Raw genomic sequence first — 14,476 nt, 5'->3', positions numbered from 1 at the left:
ACAGCTGACACAGGAGGAGGCTCAGGAACAGGTTGCTGCTGCAGTTTGCTGTTGTTGCTGCTGAGCTGCAAGAAGCTGTTGCACCATAGCAGAAAGTTGATTCAGCTGTTGTGCTTGACGAGCGAACTGCTGCGACTGTTGAGCCAAGACGGTGGAGAGATCCGAAGCATCTGGCAGAGGCACCCCAGCGGGATCCATGGTCGGATCTTACTGTAAGGGTCACGGCAGGTGGTGTGGATGATGACGTGAGCCGTGCCAGGGAGGAGTGGAGTCTAAAATGCCGTGGTTTTCACCAGAGCCTGCTGCAAAGCAGGATGGTCTCATTGTGGCAGGCGGCACCCAGGTCGCTACCCCTGGCACAACTCGTCGACACAGGTAGCTGGGATGATGCAAGACAGTAGGGATACAGCAACTCATGGTTGGGGTAGCAGTAGGTCAGGGCAGGCAGCACAGGAGCATAGTCTAGAATGAAGCATGAGGTCAATAGGCAGGCGACAGAGGAGCAGGAACAGGTCATGGAGCAAAGGGTCAGGAACACGGATAAACTGGATGCTTTCTCTAGGGCACAAGGGCAACAAAGATCCAGCCCCAGGCAGGGGGAGGTGCACACACTTATAGGGAAGGAACAGGTGAAGACACTAATTAGGGCATCCATTGGGGATGGGGATTATTCACATTTTAAAAAACATTTATTTACAGGGGAGTATTTATAGCAATCTAGTGATTACTATTGCTGTTTAGTGCTATACATTGCAACAAAAAGACGGGGCGCTTCCTTGTGTGATTCCTTCCAACAAATGGTAACAAAGACCCAGTGAGCCAAGAACCAACTCACCTGGAACGGTTGTGGTTATGCCAGCACAACATGTACAAAAACATGGAAAAAGGCTGCAGGTACTACAGGTACTTGAGATAGAAGCCGGCCCGGCTTCGAAACGCGTTGTACAATTTTATTATAAATAAAACATAATTTCTTTAGAAGTTGTGGGCAGCGCTCCATTATCCTCTGTGGTGTTGCATTTGTGGAGTCTGGAATCTTAGTTCTATACATTGGCATAGCACTGATTAGTGTTATCTGCATCCTGCCAGAAGGCAGACCATACAGTTTAATCCTAAAAGAGCAACATGGAGGCGGTAATGAGTCCTCTGTCAGCCATCATGACTTCTCATACCCCCGCAATCTCATTGAGGGTGGTCTCATAAGTTCCTCCAAGCCTCACAGATATCTTAGATGCTGTGATCAGTATTGACCTCAGGATCTAATGGGTTAATGGCAGACATTATTGTGATCACTGATGTTCATCATTATCCTTGAGGTCCCACCTGCTGATCGCACCCACCTTGTTCTGATCACAGTGTCGGGAAATGCGGGCATAGCGGACCCCCGAGACCTACATGTACGTCACTTTGGGCTAAGCACTAGGGCACAGCAATGTACATGTGTGTCATGCGTCCTCTATGTGTTAACAAGAAATATGTTTAAAGGGGTACTCGGCTGCTAAGGATCTAGGTGAACATCCAGAAATATTTTTCTGTGACACTCATGCCAGACCTTAAAGGAGTACTCCACTGCTCAGTGTTTGAAACAAACTGTTCCGAACGATGAAGCCGGCGCCGGGAGCTCGTGACATTATAGCCCCGACCCTCATGATGTCACACCCCGCTCCCTCAATGCAAGTCTCCCATAGACTTGCATTGAGGGGGCGGGGCTATGACGTCACGAGCTCCCCGCTCTGGCTACAGGGTTCGGAACAGTTTATTCCAAACGCTGGACAGAGGAGTACCCCTTTAAATTTGACAATTTGTTAGGATACAATCTACTGGATGTAGTGATGCTTTTATTTATTTCCCTTTGATGTTGCCCTCAGTGCTTTTAGACCCAAATTATATAGAATGGAGGGAATTAACTATTCTTAATGCTTTTTCATGAACATTTATGGTAAGGTTTGGCGCACAGCAGGTACACATCATTTACTATTACAGTGGTCCCTCAACATACGATGGTAATCCGTTCCAAATGGACCATCGTTTGTTGAAACCATCGTATGTTGAGGGATCCGTGCAATGTAAAGTATAGGACAGTGGTCTACAACCTGCGGATCTCCAGATGTTACAAAACTACAACGCCCATGCTGGGTGTTGTAGTTTTGCAACATCTGGAGGTCCGCAGGTTGTAGACCACTGTTAGAGAAAGTTGTACTCACCTGTCCCCGCCGCTCCCGACCGTCACCGCTTGTCACTGCTGCCCGGGATGTCGCCGTCCATCGCTGTCGCCGCGTCCCCGAGGTGTCCCCGACGCTCCGGCAAGGCCTCTGCTTCCCCGGCAACCACGCTCTCCGTCGCCAATATAGTAAATACCACAATAAAATAAAACTCACAATGCAGTCATCAACTCACAATGCACATAATTGCACCTAAAAAGCAAATGTAATTCTCTCCATCTGTAGAAAAATCTGTTTAACATGTTCTAAAAATGTTGGTCAACTTTGAGAGTAAGAAAACATTAATTTCTCGGACGTGTCTTAACATTTTCCTCAGGAGGTTAAACCTTATTTTTCTGACAACACAATAATTCTTACCTGTGTTAACTAATAAAATCATGAACAATTATCATTCTTAATTTAATTTTAAGAAAATGGATCTGACATGCTTTCACATGTTCCTTGGAGACAAAAATAAGTCAATAGGACAGAACACAAATTTTATTTACTTGTAAAGTTATTTTTAAAAACCATGGCGTCAAAATGATTGATCATTTACAATCTTTTAAACCTAATCCCTTGTGCATCCATGTCATGTATTCTATCCGTCTCCAAGGCCGATGGTGAGGTAGTGACTCTTGAGCACTTGCACTAAAGGTGCTCTATCTTTATTGAGTGGGTCTAAGATGGTGAAGTAGACATTGGGCCCATTGACCCCTGATGACGCTACAGTAATAGCCGCAATATGCAAGAAACAATCAGGCAGCCTGTATCTGTAAGCAGGGATGTTATGATTCGGCTAGCTGGATGTGGATCCTCTGTCAGCGAGGGATTGGCGTGGACCGTGTCGGTGCATCGGTTCTAGGTTGCTACTGGTTTTCACCAGAGCCCGCCGCAAAGCGGGATGGTCTTGCTGCGGCGGTAGCAACCAGGTCGTATCCACCTGCAACGGCTCAACCTCGCTGACTGCTGAGAAGGCGTGGGACAGAAGGACTAGGCAGAGGCAAGGTCAGACATAGCAGAAGGTCAGGGCAGGCGGCAAGGTTCATAGTCAATGACGATAGCAGGAGATCTGGAACACAGGCTATGGACAACACTAAACGCTTTCTCTGGCACAAGGCAACAAGATCCGGCAAGGAAGGGAAGGGGAAGTGAGGTTATATGGACAGGGAGCAGGTGGAAGCTAATCAGACTGATTGGGCCAAGCACCAATCACTGGTGCACTGGCCCTTTAAATCCTAGAGAGCTGGCGCGCGCCCTAGAGAGCGGAGCCGCGCGCGCCAGAACATGACAGCCGGCGACCGGGACGGGTAAGTGGCTTGGGATGCGATTCGCGAGCGAGCACGTCCCGCTATGCGAATCGCATCCCCATCGTGAATGTCAGTGCAGCGCTCCCGGTCAGCGGGTCCGACCGGGGCGCTGCAGAGAGCAGAACGCCGCGAGCGCTCCGGGGAGAAGCAGGGACGCGGAGCGCTTGGCGTAACAGTACCCCCCCCCCCCCTTAGGTCTCCCCCTCTTTTTGTCTCCTTGTCCCTTCAAATGAAAAGAGAACATAGGGGGCGCCTCTTGAGTTTCCTTCCGGAAAAAAAAGTCCTGGGTAGCTACATCAGCGGCAGGTAGTTCAGAAGGAATGGAAATGGGGAGGGGGGGGCAGAGGGTGAAGCATGTCACAGGGCAGAGTGTCACCAGGACGGCACGGACAGTCCTGATAGGCCTTGGGGAGACCAGGCACAGGAGGATACACTGAGGCCCGACAGACGGGACTGGGAGCAGACGTGAGGCATTGCTTGCAGCAAACAGGACCCCAATTCTTGATCTCCCCGGTGATCCAGTCGAGGGTGGGAGAATGATGCTGGAGCCATGGCAGACCGAGGAGGACTTCCGAGGTGCAGTTGGGCAGGACGAAAAATTAAATTTTCTCGTGATGCAGTCCAATGCTCATAAGCAAGGGCTCTGTGCGGTAACGCACAGTGCAGTCCAACTTCACTCCGTTGACCGAAGAAATGTACAGCGGCTTGACAAGACGGGTCAGCGGAATGCAGAACCTATTAACCAAAGAGGCCAGAATAAATTTTCCAGAAGAACCAGAGTCCAAGAAGGCCACGGCTGAGAAGAAGGAGTTGGCAGAAGCAGAAATCCGCACGGGCACAGTGAGACGTGGAGAAGCAGACTTCGTACCAAGAGACGCCACACCCTCGTGAGCTGGGTGCGTGCGTTTCCCAGATGTGGAGGACGAATAGGGCAATCCACCAAGAAATGTTCAGTACTAGCGCAGTATAGACATAGATTTTTATCCCTACGGCGAGTCCTCTCTTCATGGGTCAGGCGAGACCGATCCACTTGCATAGCCTCTTCGGCAGGAGGCACAGGGGTAGATTGCAAAGGATACTGTGGGAGAGGTGCCCAGAGATCAAGGTCTTTTTCCTGGCGGAGCTCCTGGTGTCTTTCAGAAAAACGCATGTCAATGCGGGTGGCCAAATGGATAAGTTCTTGCAGGTTGGCAGGAATCTCTCGTGCGGCCAGCACATCCTTGATGTTACTGGATAGGCCTTTTTTAAAGGTCGCGCAGAGGGCCTCGTTATTCCAAGATAATTCGGAGGCGAGAGTACGAAATTGGATGGCATACTCGCCTACTGAAGAATTACCCTGGACCAGGTTCAGCAGGGCAGTCTCGGCAGAAGAAGCTTGGGCTGGTTCCTCGAAGACACTACGGACTTCAGCGAAGAAGGAGTGGACTGTGGCTGTGGCAGGATCATTGCGGTCCCAGAGCGGTGTGGCCCAAGACAAGGCCTTTCCAGACAGGAGACTCACTACGAACGCCACCTTAGACCGTTCTGTAGGAAATTGGTCCGACAACATCTCCATATGTAGGGAACATTGAGACAGGAAGCCACGGCAGAGTCTAGAGTCCCCATCAAATTTGTCCGGCAGGGACAAGCGGAGGCTAGGAGCGGCCACTCGCTGCGGAGGAGGTGCAGGAGCTGGCGGAGGAGATGGTTGCTGCTGTAGCAGTGGCAGAAGTTGCTGTAACATGGCGGTCAACTGCGACAGCTGCTGTCCTTGTTGGGCAATTTGCTGCGATTGCTGGGCGACCACCGTGGATAGGTCAGCGAGACTTGGCAGCGGCACCTCAGCGGGATCCATGGCCGGATCTACTGTTATGATTCCGCTAGCTGGATGTGGATCCTCTGTGTCAGCGAGGGATTGGCGTGGACTGGTTCTAGGTTGCTACTGGTTTTCACCAGAGCCCGCCGCAAAGCGGGATGCACTTGCTGCGGCGGTAGCAACCAGGTCGTATCCACCGGCAATGGCTCAACCTCGCTGACTGCGGAGAAGGCGTGGGACAGAAGGACTAGGCAGAGGCAAGGTCAGACGTAGCAGAAGGTCGGGGCAGGCGGCAAGGTTCGTAGTCAATGACGATAGCAGGAGATCTGGAACACAGGCTATGGACAACACTAAACGCTTTCTCTGGCACAAGGCAACAAGATCCGGCAAGGAAGGGAAGGGGAAGTGAGGTTATATGGACAGGGAGCAGGTGGAAGCTAATCAGACTGATTGGGCCAAGCACCAATCACTGGTGCACTGGCCCTTTAAATCTTAGAGAGCTGGCGCGCGCGCGCCCTAGAGAGCGGAGCTGCGCGCGCCAGAACATGACAGCCGGGGACCGGGACGGGTAAGTGGCTTGGGATGCGATTCGCGAGCGGGCGCGTCCCGCTATGCGAATCGCATCCCCATCGTGAATGTCAATGCAGCGCTCCCGATCAGCAGGTCAGACCGGGGCGCTGCAGAGAGGAGAACGCCGCGAGCGCTCCGGGTCCCTGCTCCTCCCCGGAGCGCTCGCGGCGTTCTCCTCTCTGCAGCGCCCCGGTCTGACCCGCTGATCGGGAGCGCTGCATTGACATTCACGATGGGGATGCGATTCGCATAGCTGCGTAACAAGGGATTACTGCATATGTCTTCTTAGATTTTTCTTTTTGTATCTATTTGGTTGTCTTAATCATCTTAATTGCTCTGAAAGACAAATAAATGTATGTATTTTTGCACTTATGTATATGGACTTACATATTTATACAAGGTGATTCAAAAAGGATGGTGCAAAAGTAAAGTCCTGTAGTTAAGGTAAAATAAGTGTAACATCTGCGCTCTGGCCAGACACGCTGGCTGTGAGCGCTCTCTTGTCATGTCCCCGCTGCCGGCGGAGCTGAGATTCGCATCGTGGGACGCGCCTGAATGCGAATCCCAGCCCGTCACTCACCTCCCTGGTCTTCCTGTTCTCGCAGCCCCGGCGCGCGTGCCCTCCTAGGGCACACGCGCCAGAGCTCTTACATTTAAAGGGCCAGTACTTATTTAATTAAGTGTTTACACCTGCACCCTGTCTTTAAGTATCAACTCCTCCCTTTGTTCCCGGCCGGATCTTTGTTGCCTTGTGAAAGCATACTGTGTTCCTGTTTTCCTGATATCCGTGTTCCTGATCCTTGTTCCATTACCTGACCCTGCACCTGTGCCACCTGCCCTGACCTACTGCTAACTTGACCTCATCTTGCCAGTTTCCTTTTGTGCCACGCAGCATCCCAGCAACTTGTATGGACGAGTCGTGCCAGGGGTAGCGACCTGGGTGCCTCCTGCTGCAGCAAGACCATCCCGCTTTTCAACGGGCTCTGGTGAAAGACAACGGCATCTTAGACTCCGCTCCCTGGCACCGCTCACGTCATCATCCACACAGTGGTTATTTTTTTATTGGTAAGAAACTGTGCGCGAAATCCTCTGTCCAGGAAACTAAATCTTTTAGTAAATTAATAAAGGAAGGTATAGACCAATGGCTCATGGAAAGTACGGGAAAATAAACACCAGATCCTTCTGTCCTGGGGGACATAAACAGGCTCCATTTCAATCTTTGCTATGGGGCCCCCTTTCTTCCGGGTACACCACTGGTTGGGAATGAATGTTCCATGAAACTAAAGAGTAGAATGGTTCAAAGGCACATAACTTGATGTGAAATTGCACAAAGAAAAAGACTAATATGTGGCTGGGTTGAAGAGAAACAAAGCAATAATTAAATTATGTGCAATTTTGCACATTCTGTTAAGTTTCTTTGTTTGGGTTTGGTAGAAACAGCATGAAAAGGAAGCAGAATGTACTACTGGAGACAGAACTAAATCAAGCCAAAATTTTGTACGTCAAGTACAGATGACTGAAATTAAATTTTATTTGAAGAAGTCTATTTATTAAAATAGATCCTTAGGATGAGGATGAGCAACAACAAGATGAATGAAGATAGTAACAGGAATTATGAGCATGTCATGGAGACCCAAATAGAAGGCAGAGTGTTCTGAATAAACACTGGCCATATGGTCATAGGGAGTCAAAACCTAATTAAATGGGCACTGTCACTTCAAAAAACTTTTTACATGTTTTAGTCAAAAGTTTTGATTGGTCAGGGTGCAAAGGCAGAAAGAAAAAAAGGGGCGCTCTCTCGTGGGGTTTTGCAGGAACGAGGGGACAAGACCCACCACCTCACCTAGAGTGTTGCACTGACCTGTTGGAATTGTGCAACAGAGCAAGCAAAACACTGTGAAGGATGTAATGTGGAGTGGATATGTGCAGTTTGCGGCTCGATTTCCCCAATCCGTATCCCCAAGGGTACGGAAATATGGAGTCAAGAAGAACAGAACAAATGGGGAATCAGTGGAGCGCTTCTGCTGGTAAGGAAGGAACTCAGGATGCCACAGTTGCACAGGATGATTTATTAGAATAAGAGATTTCAGACAACGCGTTTCGGCACTGGCACGTGCCTTCCTCAGGTCCACAAACAATTAACCCCTTAAGGACGCAGGACGTAAATGTACGTCCTGGTGCGGTGGTACTTAACGCACCAGGACGTACATTTACGTCCTGTGCATAACCGCGGGCATCGGAGCGATGCCCGTGTCATGCGCGGCTGATCCCGGCTGCTGATCGCAGCCAGGGACCCGCCGGCAGCCAGGGGCCGCCATTAACCCCTCAGGTGTCGGGATCAATACAGATCCCGGCATCTGCGGCAGTGCGCGATTTCAATGAATGATCGGATCGCCCGCAGCGCTGCTGCGGGGATCCGATCATTCAGAACGCCGCACGGAGGTCCCCTCACCTTCCTCCTTCCGGCTCCCGGCGTCTCCTGCTCTGGTCTGAGATCGAGCAGACCAGAGCAGAAGATCGCCGATAACATTGATCTGTTCTATGTCCTATACATAGAACAGATCAGTATTAGCAATCATGGTATTGCTATGAATAGTGTAAAAAAAAATGTAAAAGTAAAAAAAGTGAAAAATCCCCTCCCCCAATAAAAAAGTTTTTTCCTATTTTACCCCCAAAAAGCGTAAAAAATACATTTTATAGACATATTTGGTATCGCCGCATGCGTAAATGTCCGAACTATTAAAATAAAATGTTAATGATCCCGTACGGTGAACGGCGTGAACAAAAAAAAAAAAAGTCAAAAATTTCTACTTTTTTAATACATTTTATTAAAAATTTTTATAAAAAATGTATTAAAAGTTTTTTATATGCAAATGTGGTATCAAAAAAAGTACAGATCAAGGCGCAAAAAATGAGACCTCATACCGCCGCTTATACGGAAAAATAAAAAAGTTAGAGGTCATCAAAATAAAGGGATTATAAACGTACTAATTTGGTTAAAAAGTTTGTGATTTTTTTTAAGCACAACAATAATAGAAAAGTATGTAATAATGGGTATCATTTTAATCGTATTGACCCTCAGAATAAAGAACACATGTCATTTTTACAGTAAATTGTACGGTGTGAAAACGAAACCTTCCAAAATTAGCAAAATTGCGTTTTTCTTTTTAATTTCCCCACGAAAATAGTGTTTTTTGGTTGCGCCATACATTTTATGATATAATGAGTGATGTCATTACAAAGGACAACTGGTCGCGCAAAAAACAAGCCCTCATACTAGTCTGTGGATGAAAATATAAAAGAGTTATGATTTTTAGAAGGCGAGGAGGAAAAAATGAAAACGTAAAAATTAAATTGTCTGAGTCCTTAAGGGGTTAAATAGATGCGCCCTGAAGTCTTTGCTGTGCATTGGTGGCCACTGGCCACCAATGCACAGCAAAGACTTCAGGACGCATCTATTTAATTGTTTGTGGACCTGAGGATTGGTCAGGGTGTGAGTGTTTAGACTGCTACCGACAGCTAGCACTATCTGGGAGAAGAGCGCGCTGAGTGAAACAAACTTACAATGCAAGTCTATGGGATTGTCTCGTCAGCTGCATTTTTTTCCCGCTTATTCTAACAATTGGTCAGGGACATGTGAAAAGTCTTTTAAAGGGGTAGTCCAGTGGTGAAAAACTTATCCCCTATCCTAAGGATAGGGGATAAGTTTGAGATCGCGGGGGTCCGACCGCTGGGGCCCCCTGCGATCTCTCTGTACGGGGCCCCGGCTCTCCGCCGAGATAGCGGGTGTCGACCTCCGCACGAAGCGGCGGCCGACACGCCCCCTCAATACATCTCTATGGCAGAGCCGGAGATTGCCGAAGGCAGCGCTTCGGCTCTGCCATAGAGTTGTATTGAGGGGGCGTGTCGGCCGCCGCCTCGTGCGGAGGTCGACACGCCCCCTTCCCGCCGGCTGTCGGGGCTCCATACAAGAGATCTCGGGGGGCCCCAACGGTCGGACCCCCGCGATCTGCAACTTATCCCCTATCCTTAGGATAGGGGATAAGTTGCTCACCACTGAATCACCACTGGACTACTCCTTTAAAGCAACAGGTAACCTTTAAATGTATACCAATTATTGGAATATGAGCCCAAATAATGTGACTATCATTAACACTGTGAGAAATTTGTTTAGGATAAGCTGTGCAGGACTTCCAGGGAGTGCTTTGTGAGACTATCATGAGGAAAAGTGGCAAGCAAGTGAGTATCATTGTAATAGTGATATTAGTATTACACTTGTAGAGGTTGAATTAATGTAACAGGATATAGCAGAACAGGAAATTATAACTGGAGAGCATTGTGATGGAGAGACTATTGTAGGAGGAAAAATAGTGCCAACAATTTCTCCTTACACCCACTGCCCTAAATGTGAGAGGAAATGATGGTATGAGAAGATAATAGTACGTAGCAAGAAAAGTAAGAACATATATATATATATAGAAGTTCATTAAATTAATGTAGTAACATTTATGGGGGACATTTATCATTGTTTGCTTTGGAAAGCAAGTTCTGAAGTCATTTTTTTTTTGCTTTAGTTTTGCTTATGTGCTACATATGTATCATACTATCCCCGGGGGGTTGATAAATTTGGAGCGCATAAGCAAAACAAAAAAGTCGTAGCCGAGACTTTTGTAGACACTTTTGCGACTTTTTAAATGTCAGTTGGCGGCAAGTTCTGACTCTTTAAATGTGCTCATGTACGGGAGTTTTGTACTCCAGGTCAGACCTGGAGTAGACTTGCGACTTTTTTGTAAGGGGTTTGCGACTTTTGCACATCATAAATACCTGACCTCTGCAAAGTAAAAACTGAAATTTGCTTAATGATGCAACATTTGTGAAATTGTCATAAGGAAATAATTTGAGGAAAGTTCATATAAATGTGGATCATTCTGCATCCACTGCCTACTGGATCCAGTCAAACTAGAATTCTGGTTTGTAAGGGTCTAGGTGAATGAACATCCAGAATTATTTTTCTGTGACACTCATGCCAGACCTTAACCCCTTAACGACCACTGACGTAAATGTACATCCTGGTTTGGCGGGACTTCGCGCACCAGGACGTACATTTACGTCCTGTGTATGACCGCGAGCATCGGAAGGATGCTTGCGTCATACACGGCAGGTTCCGGCTGCTAGCTGAAAAATCCCCTCTCCCAATAAAAATTAAAATTGTGAATTTTTCCCATTTTACCCCCAAAAAGCGTACTATCGAATCCAAACTATCAAAATATAATGTTAATGATCCCGTACGGTGAATGGCGTAAACGTAAAAAATAAAAAAATAATGCTTTTTTGTCACATTTTATTCACAAATATTTTTTTTTTAATTTCTAAACATTTTATATATGCAAATGTGGTATCGATAAAAAGTACAGATGACGATGCAAAAAATAAGCCGTCATACCGCCCTATATACGGAAAAATGAAAAAGGTATAGGTGGTCAAAATAGGACGATTTTAGATTACTGATTTTGTACAAAAAGTTTTCGATTTTTTTTTAAGCGGTACAAAAATATAAAAGTATCTAGCCATGGGTATGATTTTAATCGTATTGACCCACAGACTAAAAAACAGATGTAATTTTTTCCGTAAAGTGTACAGTGTGAAAACAAAGCCTTCCAAAATGTGCAAAATTGTAGTTTTCATTAAAATTTTCTCTCCAAAATTTTTTTGGGGGGTTCGCCATACATTTTATGGTTAAATGAGAGGTTTCATTACAAAGTACAATTGGTCACGCAAAAAACAAGCCCTTATATGGTTCTGTAGATGGAAATATAAAAGAGTTAGGGATAGAGTTAGGCCAGGAGGAAAAAATTAGTCAAATCCGACAGTGTATTGTAGCTTGCTGTGTATGGTGCACACCACTTACACCACTGGAAGCACCTACATTGAGCACATGAGCATCAGAATAAAAAGGTGAAAGAAGGTGGCTTGGTCTGATGAATGTTTTTGTTTACATCACTTGGATAGCCAGCTATTTGGGGGAGATGGCACCAGTATGCTAAATACAAAGAAGACAAAAACTGGAGGCAGTGTAATGCTTTCAAAACCCTTGGTCCTGGCATTCATTTGGATGGCAAAGTGAGAGGGCAAGGGAAGGAAGGTGAAGAATTTGCACAGCTTAGCAATCCTTCATGACCCCAACAGCACCGGCACAACAATTGTGTCAACCAGCCCTGAGCTCGGCGAAAATGACCCACTATAAAATGACAAACTCGAAAGCCGGTGACGGAACTCCGGATGTTCCACACTAGGGACAAAGGCCAGGATACCCAAAATCAGGACCATAGGTGAACACAATGAGAGCGAATCAGAGAATCCAAACAGGCAGATAATGTCGAGCCAATAGTAGGATGTAACCCGGAAGTCACAGAGTCAACAACAGAGAAGACATTGGAGTGGGAAGAGAATTTATGAGTGGTCAGTGGATACCTACAGCATGGAAACTGCATGGAGGCACCAATCTACAGTACAACTCTACAAAGCAGGGCAGAAAGCTAATAGTGCCTCAGGTCGGACCACCCCACTCCACCCTCCTTTGATGTGGATCTTACTTTGACATCTGTCATCCACCTGAACATTGTTGCTGCCTATGTACGCTCCTTAAAGGGGTACTCCGCTGCTCAGCGTTTAGAACAAACTGTTCCGAATGCTGGAGCCGGCGCCCGGAGCTCGTGACGTCATAGCCCCGCCCCCTCATGACATCATATCCCGCCCCCTCAATGCAAGTCTATGGGAGGGGGAGTGATGGCTGTCACGCCCCCTCCCTTAGACTTGCATTGAGGGGGTGGGGCATGACATCATAAGGGGGCGGGGCTATGACGTCACAAGCTCCCATCTTCAGCGTTCGGAACAGTTTGTTCTAAACATTGAGCAGCGGAGTACCCCTATAATGGTAACAGTTTTTCCTAATGGCATTAGGCTCTTTCAGAAGAATAATGTGCCCTAAATGTGTTCAAGAACAGTTTGGGGAACATGACAAAGAGTTCAAATTGAATCTCAGTCCAATCAAAAATCTATTCATGTAGGCCCTACATTGCAATTTACAGGGCTCAAAGTTGCTTTATAGGATTGTTTTATGGGTTATCCTGCGCATCAAATATGCTGCAGATTTGAAGCTGCAGATATGACGCTGCATTCAGTCATTTAGTTTATATTGAACTCAGTAGCCTAAAATCTGCAGCTTCAAATCCTGCACATCAAATATGCACAGGATTCTGTACGTGTAAATAGAACCTAAAGAGGAAATTAAAGTTCAGAGAAATTACAGCTCATAAAAGAGGAGAGAGGTTTGGCACTGCCAAATACCTGAATTTATCATCTGATGTCACAAATTTAGCATTTTAAAGGATGAAGAGAGAGGAGTCTGGAACTTTTCTAGTAAGAACTTAGCTTTTTTAGGTGATAATTAATCCCCTTTTAATTGTTGAAGTCTCGCAATTATTATCAAATTTGGTAATATAATTCTTGATATAATGCTTGAAGGTTTTAAATGGGTATTCCATTGTCCAGCGTTTGGAACAAACTGTTCCGAACACTGGAAACGGCGCCGGGGGCTCGTGACGTCATAACCCTGCCCTTCATGATGTCACGCCCCGCCCCCTCAATGCAAGGCTATGGGAGGGGGCGTGACAGCCGTCCCGTTCTGCCCACCCCTGGATGTCGTGGGTAATTTTTGTATTAAAGGGGTATTCCAGGAAAAAACTTTTTTTTATATATCAATTGGCTCCAGAAAGTTAAACAGATTTGTAAATTACTTCTATTAAAAAATCTTAATCCTTTCAGTACTTATGAGCTTCTGAAGTTAAGGTTGTTCTTTTCTGTCTAAATCCTCTCTGATGACACCTGTCTCGGGAACTGCCCAGTTTAGAAGCAAATCCCCATATCAAACCTCTTCTAAACTGGGCGGTTCCCGAGAGATAGGCCCGTCGAAGCACTAACTAGTGCGAAACATCGGTGTCGCCTCTCTGTGGTACCCCCCCCCCCCCCCCCCCGTTACCATCTACTGTCTTCCCTCGAATATGTACTAAGGCTGTGAGTATGTGCAATAAAAACTGCTGAACTGGAAGAACCGGTGAGTGCCGACTTTTCACTCTTCTATCAAGTTTACTGAGGTTACGGCTTTTTATGTGTCAGAGCACCACCTAATCCATTGCCGCAACAGTGACTTGGTGTCCGTCCGCTTGACCCATTCAGGACGGAGCCCATTTTGGCCTTAAGGACCGGACCGTTTTTTGCACATCTGACCACTGTCACTTTAAACATTAATAACTCTGGAATGCTTTTAGTTATCATTCTGATTCCGAGATTGTTTTTTCGTGACATATTCTACTTTAACATAGTGGTAACATTTTTGTCGATACTTGTATCCTTTCTTGGTGAAAAATCCGTAAATTTGATGAAAAATTTGAAAATTTAGCATTTTTCTAACTTTGAAGCTTTCTGCTTGTAAGGAAAATGCAAATGCAAAAAAATAATAATAATTTTTACCTAAAATGCTTGTTTTCCCAAAAATTTTAAATTTTTAAAAAGGGTAATAGCAGAAAATACCCCTAAAAATT

The sequence above is a fragment of the Hyla sarda genome, chromosome 5, assembly GCF_029499605.1.
Source record: "Hyla sarda isolate aHylSar1 chromosome 5, aHylSar1.hap1, whole genome shotgun sequence".
Classification (NCBI taxonomy): Eukaryota; Metazoa; Chordata; class Amphibia; order Anura; family Hylidae; genus Hyla; species Hyla sarda.
This window is presented reverse-complemented; position numbering follows the sequence as displayed.